This window comes from Anticarsia gemmatalis, chromosome 14, assembly GCF_050436995.1.
Source record: "Anticarsia gemmatalis isolate Benzon Research Colony breed Stoneville strain chromosome 14, ilAntGemm2 primary, whole genome shotgun sequence".
Classification (NCBI taxonomy): domain Eukaryota; kingdom Metazoa; phylum Arthropoda; class Insecta; order Lepidoptera; family Erebidae; genus Anticarsia; species Anticarsia gemmatalis.
In genome coordinates this window covers 12,726,573-12,740,179 of record NC_134758.1, presented here as the reverse complement: position 1 = coordinate 12,740,179, position 13,607 = coordinate 12,726,573, and the positions used below count along the sequence as shown (strand labels likewise).

Below are 13,607 nucleotides of genomic sequence, written 5' to 3'. Positions count from 1 at the left end.
TTACATTAAAAATAAACCCTATACCTACATTTACCTTTTCAAACATAAGGCATTTCTATAAAGCACTCTAATACACATACAAAGTGGCACAAAAAACGTGGGCCAATGTGAATTATTTAGTCACAGAGTGCGATGTTCCTCGACTTGTGTGCCCATGTCGCCGCGACAGGGCGACAAATATGTGTCGCTTCACATCACTTTCATGAAATACCGCCATATTAATATAACGCGCTAATTGTAACCAACTGGTTCTGAATTTGCATGTATTCAGTTCGTTAGCTGCTTGAGAAATTAATGGCAATGTAGACTTTTCATAACGACTTACAGGAACCATCGCTAATGGTTCAGCGAACAAGAACTGCCACATTCACGCTTTCTTATATTATTGTACTTTGTTGCTATGGACAAACGTCAGACAAATTGTAGCCCAGTATGTATTTAAGTAATAATCGGCGCTAAACACGCTGTATGTTTGTTTATATTTTTTTTTAAAGACTACTCCCGCCCTAAGAATTTCTCTTGTGTTGCGAGAGGTATTTTACGAATATACAAACAACGGACACAAAGTACTTACAACGAGACTGGATATTGGATATTGATTGGATAACTTCTTAAAGTCAATTACACTTACCCCCGGTTTCCGAGGCACATTAAGCGGTAGTTTGTCTATCCAATTGTGTTTTTTAAGCTCATATGAAAAGCTCAAATAAATTAAAGTTTGAATAGATAAACTACCGCTAAATGTGCCTCAGAAACCGGGCATTAATAATGTTATCAGCAAAAATAATCTTGACTATATGATTTGATAAAACATAAAACCAATGCTTTAAATATATGAGTACTTTATAGAAAAGACAACAGTCACAATTATTCTACAGAAAATACACAACACAATACTATCATAACCAGCAAACAATCCTGGCAATGAAAATCCCTCTCCTCATAGTTTCGAGCCCATAAACCGTTATAACGAACGGTCAGCGTCATAATGACGTCATGGGCAACTTTGCGACCTATTAGAGGAACATTACCGGGAACATTGGGCACATTGGGAACATGGGGAGCATGGGGAATGTTGCGGACATCCCGCGAGATGGCCCATTAGCCGCTCCAAGCGTTACTAGCTGTGAATCACCCGCGCTATAAAGTATTGCAATAGTACTGTCAGTTTTGATTGTGTCGTTTGATGTCATAGTGAATGAAATGGACCCTAGATGGGATTATAAGAGTTATTTTTGATACCATTGTTTAAGAGGCAAGTAAACACTATACATACATGCATACATACATAAAAACACGCCTTCTTCCCATAGTAGGCAGAGACCAGAGAACGCCACTTGGTACGATCCTTACAAACTTCCTTTGCGTTATGTACATTCAATCTATACATCTTAAATGCAAAAATATCAAAATAATTCACGAACTCTACGCTTTCAACGCTGCTGCAATTAACTTTAAATTGAAATCCATTTTGTTAATACAGATCGCTAGTAAGAATATCATCTTCATTTAAACTTCGCCATTGACATTAGTGACGTCACCATCGGAATTCCCCTCTCATTTCAACACATATAGAGTCTCTACATATGTATGAAGATCGTTAAACTAAGCTGCATATAACTTGTATGTTAGACGTCGTTAGCCTCAGCTTTACATATAAAACGCAGTCCAGTCTCTACATGTTTGAATCGCTCTACGCTCGCCGTGAGAGTAGAGACGATTCCGCTGAAATATGCAAACTTGTTTAGCTTTTGTACGAGGGTATGTCGCACTTTGCATAACCGTTTTATCGTACGGAGGCTGTAGCGCTGTAGTCGTGTAGTGGACCCCTCGATGTAGGGTTATGTTTATACTCTATACACTTGTGCGCTCTACCATCTTGTTAAAAGTTCTTGATGCTCTCAACGATTTAAGAAATTGAAGCTATAAAACACTACTTGAATAATTTTTATCATTATTGGACGTTGTACTTTTATAAAAGTGCATGTAGCATAGTTGTTAAGAACTGTTTATGAAATGGTGTTGAATTACTGAATAGAACCTTTTCAAGCATGCTTCATTTATTTCAGCGGGCATTTAGCGCATAAAATAAAAATAAACCTCAAAAGAAAGTGGCGCCGACATCAATGTGTTTGAGCGCTAGAGGTGAGGGAGGCTCACTACATAGCTCTATTCATAGGCTAACACATCTCTTTTGCCTTTTAGCTGAGTACATTGACGTGGCCCCCGGCGCAGGCGAGACCAAGTCTATCACGAACTGAACAAGTTGTAAGCGGCTTCAAGAGCGCGCCTCTAAAGAGTCAAGTTTAAAGGGGCATTAACATTGAGATAGTTATCGCGGCGGCGGCGGCGTGGGCGGCACGCTGCAAGCCACTTAGCACCCGCACCTAAACACCGGCGACGTGGCACCGTGTCGCTCCTTGTCGCGCCGCGTTGTGCCGTGTCGCGCCGCACGTGATATACCGCAACCGAGCCGCAAGATTGATGTTAAGTACAGTTGCGACTCTACTCTCACCCCGAGGTAACTTCTTACGAAGATTTACAGCTCCGCCGACGTATATTGTTTTAAGGTGCGCCAACGACTCCGTTACCAAACTCATCCAATTATTTATTCACCGAGCACTCTGCTTCTTACGCACGTGTAAGATTCCTTCGTAAATTAAGACCGTAATTACAATCTTTAATAATTTACACTCTGGTAAATCATAAAGAGCGGGTAAATAACAAGGTGCGCCGTGCCGCCGCCCGCCGTGTACACAACAGATTTGATCGACAATTGCCGGTGTTCCATAATGTATGTAAATGAAGCGCGGCGTGTTGACACGGTGCATGTGTTCTCATCAGGGTGCGCCGACTACCGCCGCAACACGACTACACGCTGTATACAGTACGCGGGCATGTTTACAACACGCGGATATTAAAAAGCTAACAAGGTGTAGTTTAATTAAAGTTCACAAGTCTAACAGGAGTAAGTGCGGAACTTAGTCGAAGTCAGGGCGACAAAGGTAACTGGAGGCGTGAGTAACGGCGCGCGGAGGTCGGGCGCAGTCGGGCACGCTCGGGGGCGCTCGGGCGTGCTCGGCTCCGCTGTGATTTACGGCGGAAAAGCGCTGCGCCTCCGTGGCGAAGTAAAACGCCTCGAGACCACACGCACATACCTCCTCACACCTAGCACATACTTGCCACTTTGTGTTGCACGAGCACACGGCTACACCTATTCATCCATTCAGACAAATTCCTAGACTCCTAGAATTATTTGTAACAGCTACGTCATGTATGTGCCCTGTTATTGAATTTCTCAACTCGATATTGCATACCTGAGCCAAAAGAAGACGTTTTCATAAACCAAACCGCCATGCAACGAAGCGATCATAACAAAAATTAATCAGCGTGACACACAAATCAACAACTATCTAATAAAAAGTCCATCAACACACAAAAGAAACAAAAAGTTGCCCGTCTCCTTCATTCACTTCCATCCCATAAGAGTTGCACCTCTAAGTCTTGTAGCTAAGTCTGTAAGTGTCGTAGAGTTTATTATTGTGGCAGTTTGCGGCTCTCGACTCTACCTCTCGGCTCTACGGTGCGAGCTGACTCGTGTACTCGTATATTAGCCGAGTTGTATTAAATCCTGCGGCGCTGTGCGGCGGCGTGCGGCTCCTTGCGGCCAGGAGTGTCACTCGTCAAGTGTCCTGAGAGTTATATATTAGGTGTCGACACCGAGCTTAGTCTTAGCTCTTGATATTACTCTGCGTATTATAAGGGTTAGCTTAGAAGGAATTCATTTATGTCATCTAAGCAATTTGAATATGTTTTGCTTAATGCATTTTTTTATGATAATGCAGCACATTATAAAAACTGTACTTTGTTAACTTATTTTTTCTCATTTCCTTTAATTAAAACTTTATTACTTGTCTTAACTTTACTACTCCTCATGTGTATATAAGACTTGTATTGACATCTCAACGTGATTTGGATAGGCGAATATCCAAGTATAACTGAGGTGCGTTTAATTTCAATCTTAGAATTACTAACTAATGGATATCAATGCATATAACAATTATTTTATTATAAATTAGATATTTGATGTATGAATATTTATGTCCGCGACTGTACATATAAACGATATGCATATAATACGGTTGTTAACTTTACAGTGTAATGCGTATTCAAACTATGCAAATTGGTTTAATTGCTAACCAATACATTGCGGACGTTTGCCGATATTTGCGCATATTTGCGTATATTTGCGCATATTTGCGTATATTTGCGTATATTCGCCGATTAACTGTTCAATGATTTGATAAAACGTAAAGCATAGAATACATTATTATTATATAATCAGTGTTTATTATTGATAGCTGATTAGTAACTATGGTTTGCTGCGTTTATCAATCATGATATAGCATTGTATTTTCAATCATCACCCGTCCGTGGCGCACTGGTTCAAGTAGACTTTATTAGTTTAAAGATATCTTAGCTCCACAAGTTTAATTCCCAGTGCTTTATATTACTTGCAGTATCAATTTCAAATAGCAACTCAAAACGCAACTCAACCAGTTTGAAGAGAGAAGCATAAAAATCCATTTCACGTGATGTGTATCTATCAAAAGTTGCAAAAAGAACAGAAAATTACCAATTCCGTGTATGAATAGGCACAGTCGTGCTGGAGTATTCACAACTGCACACTCTACACAGTTTGTAACACAAAGTGCACGCCGGCTTTGAACGCGAATAAAAACCACTTGTATCGGAGACTTACAGAGGAAGCCGCAATCCGGCTGATCGGACGTGTCGTGTGACGTCACAGTGTCGTGCCGTGTCGTGTCGTGTCGCACGCAGTCAGCGCACACTTTTTGCACTATAATTGAATCCGGCACAAAGGGGTGTCGTTTGCACGCGTCTGTACTCACACACATGCGTGCACGTGTGTGTGTGTGAGTGTGTGTGTATGTGTGTGTAATACCGCTCAGTGACTAATAGGTTAGCGGTTTTGGTCGGGAGCCGTTCAGCCGATTTGATCGTGTTCGTGTTATGGAAATCGCTGTAGTTGCGCCACTAGATAAATCTTTTAGGTTTTTTTACGAGAATTTCACGTTAACTTCCTGTTTTAGGAATGTACTGCAAACAAAAGCAGTGATTCTTTTGCAGTGCGTTACAATTTGTTTGTAAAAAGCTTTGTACAATACGATACGTCAACATAGAACATAAAAACTCAGTTACAAACACATAGTTACTCACGAAAGGCATCTCATCATCATCTTGAAATCATCATATTATTATACCACAACTACAACTAAGACATTAAACCATTCTGGTTACCTACCAGAGAGCACATCACACGAAATTTTAAGTTTTTCTCATACATTTACACACATTTCTTTTCACTTGCACTTTATGTAGCAGATAGGTTATTTGGCAAATATGTTAAAACTATAAGACTGGCCTTTAACTTTAAAATATCTTCTATCAGAAAACAGTTAAATCCTGCTGACAACACAGAAATAATGCACCACAAGATAAGCCAGCCAGCTAAGTTAAACCACGCGCGATGCACATCAGCGCCTCGTGGGACTATCACCTGGTTTATGTCACCTCAGAGCTTTCTGCCATCAGGAGTGGCTGTAGATGCGTCTTCTCTCTTATAGATGACTCTCTAGTGGCAAAACTAGGTAAGTACTATGGTATCACCGAGTAGTCAAGCTTACTATAGAAATGGAAGTAAGTATTTCGTGACAAAAAAAAACTCATGATGTTTGACATCATGTTGGTTCGCAACTTAAAATTGCTCAGTATTTTTGGATGAAACATTTTGTGACTATATTATTTATTGATTTTGTGACTATGTTATTTATTGCCGTCTATTTCTGAACTGCGTCGCTAAAACCATCGACATGTATACTGAATTATGAAAACAAAAGTGGTTTTCTTTTCCATAATAAGAGACCCGTATATTTTCTTTACTCCAAGTGTTGCAATGTGAACATAACGGCAGTGGAACGTGCACAAGTTTACACTTTCTATCAAAATATTACAGCAAGTTGTGTGAAGTTGTGCGGCGGGTGTGTGAGGCGGCCGCGTGCGGTCCGACTGCGCTAAGTGGCGCCGTTATAAGTTTGTAACAGAACCTTGTTGTGGATCTACCGCTCAAGATAACGCTCGTTTTGCTACAGTTATCTACTTTTAAATACTTTACTCATATAACTTTCACTGATAAAGAACAAGCATTGCTGTTTTTGCCCGTGAATCCTTGCTTAATTACTGCGTTAAAGGTTGTGATTAAGTTTTTTTTAAACCCATTACTGTGCAACTGCTGGGCAAGGCTCTCCTCCTGAAGGAGGGAGGGTGATGTTTCAGAATTTCGTTAAAATAGTGTCTGATTTCATATATTTCGACGATCTATGCCTGTATTTTTGTATTGTTATTGTCATATATTTAAGACTGTATTAGCCACTCTTTAAAATAACTTACAGGCACTTAGACTGTTATACAAAATCGCGTTATTCTTGAGTCAAATAGGTCACTTTTTACCACAGTTAACCAGAATGTATAAACTCTTTCTACGAACGAAACTGACCACGAAGCAGCTTGATTGAATAGCCGCCACACTTCGTGGAAGGGAAACAGAGTTGTGTAACACTACACATACATACATACATACATACACATTTCAACGAATTTGTTTTCAAAATAATTACGAGTAGCAACGTGCCAATTAACGGGTATGTTCTTCGAGCTGATTCTGAGAAATTCTCGCGAAAGAAAACTTAAAAGGCTACTCGCTACAATCATGGTGAACTGCTTTTCAACAAGTAGGACTTTATACAGCCAAACCTACTTTTAAGAATATAAAATGTATGTGAAAATCAGCTTGCCTGTTTCCAACGTTCTCACGGTTAATATATATAACTTTAAACAAATTCAGATTTCAGAGAGATCAATTAGAAATGACGATTGCTGGAGACGCGATGCAGAACACAGCTTATTTCCAAAAATCTACCCCACGAGAAGCTTAAATATGTGATGAAACTTATTATATAACCTTGGGGATCATCTTTTTTTAGAATATATCAATCGAATGCTGGCATAGTTTTTTTTTGGTCTCACTTAGTGAGCAACTTCTAGGGCAGTCAAAAGGTTAAGAACCACTGGTATACGTTAAGTTGTGTTGTAAGAAGCCAGCTCAAGGCTGCGACGTCATTTATCTAGATCAGCGGGAGGCTCGCTGGAGGCACGGCGCGATCTCAGAGGAGTGTTGTGTGACCTTTGTGACATACTTGACAGACGATTAACTTTGCCACATTGAATCTTCAATCAGAGCGGGAAATAATGTAAAGTGAATAAATATTAACTGGTTTTGCCTGCGCCGAATTTTAAAGCAGTTCAAATGTTTGTTTGCTTTAATTCTCGTTAAACATTAAATCATATTATTATAATGTGCATTACTAAGAATTGGTAGTACCTGGATATTGATACAATTCAATGTGAAAAGATATCGGCTGTAAGAGATGTCGCTACACACTACTACGCTAGAATTTTATGTCATGGCGTCAAAACCTAGAGCTATGTACATTCCACGGTTTCTTTGACTATCCAGAGATTAACGAAATAAAAAGAATAGTTCTAGTGCCCAAGCCTGCCACTAGACATGTTTATTTTTATAATCGTTACTAAGTAATAAAACATTAAACAGATTTTTAACAATACATTTGGTTCAGTAACGGTATCCTATTCAAACACCAACATCCCCATCGGTAATATAATAGCAGTAACAGTGGCCAACAGAGGCTTTTTACCACGGCTCGTGGACTGGCGCGGATAGACGGACGGACCGACGGACGGATGCGATAGATCAAGCATTCATCTCATGATTGATTGAACGTTTCCGCCTCTACACATGTAATTGACCCGCGTACTGAACGACGAGCGGGTTAGGGAGGCATTCCACTAGCGGCGAAGCGATGAGGCGAGTAGAAAATCGGTCATGGGTGTTGTGGTTAATGGAAATAGTTATTGGGTTAAGTAGTATCTGAAAATTGATCGGGTACATTCCACTAGTCTCACGATATAAATGGCAATGACTTTTTTAACTGAAATAAGTGAGATTATTTCTCCTTTTGTAGTACGGAAAAAACACAGTGTGAGTTATCCCACGTAGAGAACATTTGACAAGAGGAACCCGTTCTTTTTGAGCTTAATATGGCACTTCAATCAAAACTGGGTGTAATTTGTACAAGGCCTTTGTATCTGGTCTTGGCATCGTTGTATCATTTTGCTTTTAAATGGTTTCAGAATTTAATTTTAATGTCACATCGACACGTTATATATTAGTAAATCAGTGCCTATTTTTGAGCTGCAGATAAACTGCACCTCGCCTCGCTTCTTGATGGAAGATTACCTTTACGAGCTGAGCGCTAAGCCGCTAGATCGATGCGAGCGCAGATAATCATAGTACGGTTATTAGCCGAGAATAGAACCCGCCACTGCTGTGCCACTGCTATTTCCGTATTGTACCTATCTACCACTATATATGTGATCGCGTTTATACGTTAAATGCACCTTTTACTTAGATAAAAAGTATTAGGAGAGGAAAATTTGCTTTTAATTATTTACTAATTATGTTTGAATATTTAACACAATGACTTATTGTTTGTCCATTCATGGTTCATCCCGATTAAAAGGATATTTGTATTTTATTTTGATTGTATGAATAGTTGAATATTTTTACTTGCCTAGAAGGTAAGTGACGCTTTCAGGTTCTTTAAACTTTTGTCAAAACAATAAGAATAATAATATGCGATATTGATTTAATATAGGAGGTACATATTTTACATGCCAAACTACACACACCAAATCTAAGTTTAATGCTGCTCTGATATAATTTAAATATTCTTACTTTGTTGACATTGGACGTACTGGTGCACAAATCCCAGTAACGACATATAATATCAGCGACAGTGGCGTATTCAATGAGTGCGCTAATTACCATAGTTGCACGATCTGACGCCGCGTGACGTCACGTCGCTTGTTATTACTACCACTAACTACATATTAACTTTATGTAGTTTTTGTAGGTAAATTTATTTATAAGAGACAGTTTAGGGACTCGTTTTCCCATTATAACTTGCAATTGAAACATTCTGGTGAAAAGTGACATTGACCAACTGGTTTCTTTGCTTATTTTTGTGGTGAAATAGCATTGTCTGAATGTGTAACTATAATAATAAATCGCTCTACAAAATACCTACGGTTAACACACGTTATACATAGATGTTTCCTAGTGCAAATATAGTCTTTGGTACTATTGAGCGTTTGACATTAACAAAAAGTGAGAGAGAGCAATTTTCTTGCTCTTCTTAATTTCTAACGAAATCCGCTTGAGGCGAAAAACAATTTTTCATACATCTGTCGATAATAATTCCATAATGGTAGGATTAATCACCTGACTCAAATTATTTCAAGATATAAAAGAATCAGTGTTCCAAACACAAGCTGCGGAAACAGAGCGAGCCGGTGAAAAACCACAATACGTGAAAAAATACACGCGAAAAATATACACCATTGTTTCCTCTGGTTTTAAACCGAGTGAATATTTCATTATTTTAATAAGCGCTATTTACGTTGTGTTCATTGGGGTTGCAGGGGAGGTGCAGGCGGAGGGGGGAGGGGAGGGGGTGTAAAGGTCCGTATAAAAGCGGAAACACAATAAATACAGTTGGTTTATCGCTGAAAGGCTCTGTTTAGAACCTCATTACTATGCTGCCTAACCTATGAAATGCTTTACGAGAATTGTATTATATGGCCTTTACATCGAACTTGTAACGGCAGTAAATCATTTGGAAAACGAGAAGGATAGAGCCTGGCACGACAATGTGGAACAAACTTATTGCTTTGTATTTAGTTAGGTAATGTCTTTCAGAAAGACAGTCTATATTCTGAAACTATTGAAACTGTTATTGACATGAAACTTTAAGTCTGCCGAGTTAGAACATTGATATTGCTAAACTTTAATTTATTTTAACCTTGTCAACTACTTGTAGTACAAATTACAATGTAACTTTGACATGTAAATTAGTATAACTAAGATGGCTGAATTTAGATTTAGGATCCTACAGTTGCTTTCTTCGGTGTTTGCTTACATTCAACATCAAAATAAAAATGAGATCTTTTATTAATTTAGGTTACATGTTGACACTTATAAGTGTTATATGCCATGACTATCGTGTAGTTGTAACAATTACTATTACCACTATTTTGGAAAGGTGTAGAGCTATATTACAAGGCCTAGCAAAAAACGCACCGGTCACCGCAACATTTTCTTTCAAAGAAAAGCTTGCCATACAGCATATTTCGATGACAGACAGTAACATAGCACAAAATCTTTATTAGAATGTAACAGGCAAATTTTGCAGTACATCAGAACATTCGTGTATTGAGCGGATAGTCCGTTGAAATTCATACGTGGCTCGTACAACACACACTACTAACTAATACCACAGTAATACTCAGCTCCATCGAATCTGATTATCGTCCGAACGGCTTTTCCAGTTCAACTACACGCTACATGTTCCTACTTACACTCGTATAAAGAGGGGTACTCAAAAGCGGGAAGTGCAAACATGGAATTATTCATATTACATTATAACTTGATAAGTATAGTGTATCTTGTCAATTGTTGACAAGGTAGAGTGGTACGTTTAGTGTCTTTTAGGTATTAGTCGATAGTATATACGTACATATTTAAATCAATAATATTTCTGGATTAGTCTTTAAGCAAATTTAACAATTGCGTATTGCGGTCGGCACCTCTAGGGGGACTGACAAACAGCTCAAAATTCGTGATTCTTATTAAAAACCTTATGAAAAGCGATGGGGAGCAAGTGACAACTTATTATGTTTTAAGTTACTGTTGTTGTTGGTCAATTACAAACTGTTCATGATAAATGCTTACGAGATTCCGATAATAATGCCAGCAACGTGATTTAGCTTATCTCAGTAAACGGTAAAGCTATTAAAGTCTACATTGTCGGTTACAAATTCTAAGTAATCTCTCATTTGCCGGAAAAAACACACGCTTGTTAACTTGTTGCAAGCGTAGCGTGTGCGACCCACACCACCATATAATTTGCGTTACCAGTAAGCAATGCTTACATTTACTCGCTAGTGAGTGCTCGCCCTGGTGCATACATTCCACGAAATAATTCACTAACTTCCAAACGGAATGATAAAGCTGAAACTCAGATAATCTGTTATTCGACGTACACATTATTTCATATTGTGCCGAATGAAAAGTCTTTAGCTTTTGGAAATGTGCATTTACATTCTGTATTCGTGACGAGGCCCTTTGTAAAATGTCATAGACATTATTTTGAATCACTGTGGGACTTTACAAACATACAAACGAACACAAAATACAATAAGACTAGTTATGTTTGTTAATCGAGTTCAAGCTAAGTGGAATCGACATGATGATTGCGCTACATAAATATGTCGTCAAAAGAATACCGGGTATGTTTTTCATCCTACGTGATGATCCAACAATTTTAATAAAATCAAGCTAAGAACAGACTAGGTAGAATTGTGAAAGTAGTACTTTTAAAACTAAGTACAACACTTACAAGTACTTTTACAACAAAGTAAAATTAAGTCCGTTTTTTTAACAGTTAACCACCATAATCTCACGCATCGCTTAGCCACCTCGCACATGTTAGTAGAAAACGCAGCCCAATGCACCTGAGAACGCCAGCCCCATAGCAACACAGTACAGTGTATCATCTCGCTCCACTAGGCACAAGTAACAGAGCGGCTTAGTGTAATTGCCGTGAGGTCCCACGATCGATTCCCCGATCAACCGACCACCACTGAGGGATTATTTCGAGTGGCCGCCGCCAAGGAGGTGCAATCTCACGGGGTGATCCGGGTGATTGGGGTGATCGGGGTGATTACTAATCAAATAGCTTGATCTAACAATGTTTGCGATGCATATCAATAGACAAGTTTGTTTTGCTAGGTATATACATAAAATACATTATGTTTATAAGCTATCTCAGTAAGTGCACAATGTCTGTAACACTAAAACTGGACACTTAATAAAAAAGGAGATAAATAAGGGCTCGGATTTCTCAATACTACACAAATACCGTCCATACATATACATTACTAGGATTCTTTCTCTTCGGTTTGATTCAAAATCCCTTACTTAAATTATAATTGCAAATTATTTTCTACCCGTCTGTAGTTTTTGTTACCAAATTACTTCGCCGATTTTGTCAAAATTTTGCAGTGAAGATCCACAGCCAAACATAACTTACTAGTTAATCAAAAATACCTTTACTAGACAAAATAAGACACTGAACGGGAGCGGAGCTATGAAAATATCAATTATTACCTGTATTTCCTCGTACAAATGTTTAAAATAATTTACGATACGAAATATTCTGCATTGCCTGGACATTTTCCACCGAGCGCTCATCGCATCAGCCAATTACAAAATCCTGAGTTACTGAGAACTAACGAGTTTGTTTATCATTGTTACTTAACTCCAACAATGTTGATGTTTCTATATAATTTACATTCGAACCAGTCGTGTTTCTGAGAAAACGATTTAGCAGTACTTCTGTAATTTGAGAATTAGAGCTTCAGGATTGAGAATTAATTGATTTTAAGTTGGTACAAATATTCTTAAGGTTCTGACAAGTTTGCCTTTCCTTGCGGTGTTTAAGTGGTCGTGGATTCAATTCCCATACGGAGCCGATAGTTGTTGTCCAATTATTTGTAGTAGTTATGTAGTATTATTTGTAGTAGTTTGAATTGTCCAAATATTGTGATTTTAGATTTTTTATCCGTTCTGTCATTAAGTTCTACAATGGATTTTTTGAAAATTATTGTCTCATTTAATTATAGAAATGCAAAGATATACAGCCTTTACCAATGTTTAGATCAATCATAACACAAGGCACCGTCCCAAAAACCACAAAATCTTTATTCGTCGTTCTTCAAATCAAATGCAAAACACCGTAATTCTTAACTGCGCACAAATAAATGCAAATTCAAGTTGGCACAGCGGCTCCTCTTTGCGGAGGGTGCAAAAAGCAGCGGAGGCCGAGAGCGGCGAGAGAGGCGAGAGAGGGCGGCGAGGCTAGCCAGGTGTTGGGGCAACGACGTCGGTACACAAATTAGACAAGCTCCTGCCCCCTGCTGCGCCTCCGGTACCACGCCGGTAACTCAGTGACGTCGGCTTCGGTTAGCGAACTTTATGTATTGGGCTGATTGTTTGCTACCAACTGTTGGATATGCATTAAAAGTACTTAATAAAAATGTATGGTGATTATAACTATATATGAGACTGGGCTAACTTTTCAAGTAACATTTTGTAGAAGTGAGATATTTGATATGATTTTGCCAGCACCTCCTCTCGAATGAGTTATTTAAATAACTGTGATATTCCCCGGAGATAAAATCTACTACTTTACTTAACTTAATAAAAAACGACTCAGCAGTTCTTCAAAAGCGTACCAGAAAGAACCACTTACGTTTGCATATGAATAGGTAATAAGGTTGGTAGCAACCAACTGTAGTAAAAGGTCATAACTCACGGTGAACGATGT

The 13,607-nt window shown here is 38.6% G+C and overlaps 1 protein-coding gene across 1 annotated transcript in view; it reads left to right on the top strand.

Moving 5' to 3' along the window:
* Positions 1-2,474: 2,474 nt before the first annotated feature.
* LOC142978548 (uncharacterized) overlaps positions 2,475-13,607 on the top strand; it is a 39,054-nt gene continuing 27,921 nt past the window's right edge. The window contains exon 1 of the mRNA XM_076123034.1: positions 2,475-2,521. The gene's annotated coding sequence lies outside the window, so the exon portion shown is untranslated. The remainder of the gene's footprint in view (positions 2,522-13,607) is intronic.